Here is a 3238-nt window from a genome sequence, read left to right as displayed (position 1 = left end):
TGAGTTTGTGAGTGGGTGAATAAGTTCCTGAATAGGTGTGTGAGTGGGAGAAAGAGATTAAAAGAGAGAAAGAGAGTGAGAGAGGTTTTTAGACTTTAACTATGATATACTTACAATGAGATATTTCTGCACAATTTGTAAAGAAAAATGTATTTGTCATTTTAAAAGAATAGGATCACCTTTCAGTATGAACCTTAAACATTTGCATTTGAACAAAAAATAAAAGACGGAAATGACCAAGGATACACATGGAGTTTAACCCTCAAGGGTCAGTGTGAAGGTCTGTGATATTCACACTTGAGCTATTGATTTTTTAAAACATTGTTTAGCCCTTTATGGGCTGTCTGGGACTGCGAGGGGGATCCTCAAGGCCCCTCTCAGTTCCTGATGATTTTAAAATGTATTTTATTATATGACCTTCACAGGCTATCTGGGACTGAGGAGGAAACCTCAAGGCCTCCTCTGCTGTCCCATTGCTCCAGCAACCAAGGAGATGCTTTAAGTAGCAGCTCCGTGGTTGCCGGAGCAAAGCTTTCATCTCTGTTCCCTGCACGCATATCTGGGTGCAGGGAACAGAGATAAAAACTCTGTTTTTTGACAGTAGGCATGTTTGACAGGCCTCGCTGCCAAAAAGTGAAGTGTTTGCTGTGACTTGGCTGCAGCTGTCAAAGCTGCAGCCAGGCTACAGTAAACAGCTATGTCCCGGAGGTGGGCACCCCGGGACATAGTAGCAGCGGGCCATGGGTAATGGCAGTACCCATGGCCTTCTGCGGCTTCTTGAGGGGGGCTATGCAGCCCCCCTCCAACAAGAATAGCCCCAGGGAGGTGGTGGTCTCCAGGGCTGCAGGGGTCCTAACCGGACCCCCTTTCTACTTTTTTAACATATGCTCCAGGGAGGTAGAGGTCCCTGGGGCTGCGTGCCCCCCCACATAATGGGTTTAATGCCCCGGGGAGGTGGTGGTTCCCAGGGCTGTGGGGGCCACATGGCCCTCATGGCCCCCACACACAATTTCATCAATGTACAGGGGAGGTGGTGGTCCCCAGGGCTGCGGGGGGCGCATGGCCCCCTGCACACCATTAAACAAATACCCCAGGGAGGTGGTGGTCCCTGCAGCAGTGGGAGGGGGCTGAGCACCCCCCACATTTAAATAATGTCCCTGGGACTTGGCCTACCCGGAGGATTCCAAATGACGAAGCAAGCGAGCCTGCACTTTATTTTAAAAAAAATTGCCACAGATTTGCGACCCTCGATTCCATTGAAAAAATGTTTTAAAAAATGCTTTATAACCCTGGGGTGGTCCCTCTGGGGCGCCACTACCAGAGGTAAGGGGTTAGGGTGATTCTGGGGTGATCTGTTAATCGGGTTGAGAAAAAAGGGAGGGACAAAAATACTTTTTCTCCTGGGAAGGGGGGCCGCACATCCCCTCTTGAGGAGCCATAGATAGCCCTGCGGACCACCACGACCCCCCAGCGCCGGCTCTCGCTATGTCCCAGGGTGCCCACCACGTGACCTAGCTGTTTGCTGTGGCTTGGCAGCAGCTGTAAAAAAAACACTCTGCTCTGATGAAGGGAGAGATGTCAAAAAGCTCTCCTTTCCCTGGAGCAGAGGTTTTCCCTGCCTTCCTGCCTGCAGAGATGTGGGCAGGCACACAGAGGCAACTGCAATCACAGAGAGGGAGCTGCTTTAGCAGCTCCCTCTCTCTGAGAGCAATGCTGGTTACTGCAGGAGGAGGGGAACCAGCTGGGACTGTGTGGGACTTCAGGCTCCCACACAGCCCCCAACATTGGGACTGGGTGCCCTGGGGGAAACACAGGTCATGGCTGGGCCCCAGGGGATGGAGTCCCCGGAGCCGAGATCGGGGCCACTCTGCAGCTGCAGTCAAGTCATAGCAGAAACTTTGGGTTTTGACAGCGGGGCTTGTAAAGCAGGTCCTGCTGTTAAAATCTGAAGCTTTCATCTCTATCCCCTGCATGCAGAATTGCGTGCAGGGGACAAAGATGAAATGCTTCAGCAAGGAGTGAGTTGCTCTCAAGGCAGCAGTTATAGTTAAAGTTCTTTCAAGTAACTAAAACTCGCACCCTAAGGTAGCTATAACTCGCAACTTGGCCATGTACAGCTAAGTACTGCACATATTATATCATTGCTGACATATTTTATGCCATCTTTCATATTCTCACTGCAACATTTACAAGAAAATTATTAATGAGACAACTGTGCATGGCGAGGGCGCGAGTTATAGTTAACTTAGGGTGCTAGTTTTTTTTTTTTGAAAGAACTCTAACTATAACTGTGAGTAAATTCAGAACCTAACTATAACTTCCCTGTAACCTTTATTTTTTTCCAGTGAAAAAGAATAAATATATATATATACACACACACGTATTTGTTTTTGCTGGAACATGATGTTTTTCCAATTGCATGGTATGTGTTAAACAGGATAGTTACTGGAGCAATGAAAATATAGATCTGTACTCCACTTTCCCCTGTCATAAATAAAAACTATCAAATAAATGAAGATATATTGTACCATATAAACACGGAGAGAATGAGTTCTGCTTGAGTCTACTTTTGATTCCTCTGCCTTTAACATTCATAAAGTATTGAATCTACTCTGCAGCGGTGTAACATTAGCCCCTGAGGTGCAGGGCTGCCCCCGAGCTCCAGGGGGCCCCGTCAGCACAATACACAGTACACTGGCCATGGGTCCCTGGCCTGAGAATCCGGACTGGGTCGAGTGGGGGGTGCCCTCTTTGCAGGGGCCTCCCCTCCAAGTTTTGATAGGCACTGCTCATCTGAAGAGCAGAGTAAAGCAATAACAATATGCCCTGCACTTCATGTTTCGAGGAAGGAACTCATTTAATTAAAGAACTGGGGGTACATCAAATGTGGTGAGTATTTACTAAAAGCAATGCTTAAAAGTGTATTAGTCTAAGCGCTTCAACAGTGTGATAATAAGCACTTTATAAGTACAATTCCAATAAAGACATGCAACATCACACGCCACGTACAATAGCATGCAACATGATCCTTATTTATCTCTGTTTTTTTTGTAAGTCTCCCTCCAGTCCATACCCTTGTTTCGCATCATCCGATAATGTATAAGCACATTTCGGTCAAGACATGGTTGTCCACGCACATTCCAATGCTTGTTGTTTTCTTTCATCACTCGTCGGAGATTGTATAAACGGTTGTAATTTTAGTTTCTCTTGAAACTGCAGCAGTGCCCTTCGAACAGCT

General features: G+C 47.1%; 1 non-coding gene across 1 annotated transcript; it reads right to left on the bottom strand.

Moving 5' to 3' along the window:
• Positions 1-463: 463 nt before the first annotated feature.
• On the bottom strand, positions 464-581 carry LOC138266766 (small nucleolar RNA SNORA64/SNORA10 family). Its single transcript, XR_011199692.1, has one exon. It is a non-coding gene; the product is annotated as a small nucleolar RNA SNORA64/SNORA10 family (small nucleolar RNA).
• Between the last annotated feature and the right edge of the window lie 2657 nt (positions 582-3238).

This window comes from Pleurodeles waltl, chromosome 11 (assembly GCF_031143425.1).
Source record: "Pleurodeles waltl isolate 20211129_DDA chromosome 11, aPleWal1.hap1.20221129, whole genome shotgun sequence".
Taxonomy (NCBI): domain Eukaryota; kingdom Metazoa; phylum Chordata; class Amphibia; order Caudata; family Salamandridae; genus Pleurodeles; species Pleurodeles waltl.
The sequence above is the reverse complement of the archived record's forward strand: the minus strand, read 5'-3'. Positions and strand labels throughout refer to the sequence as shown.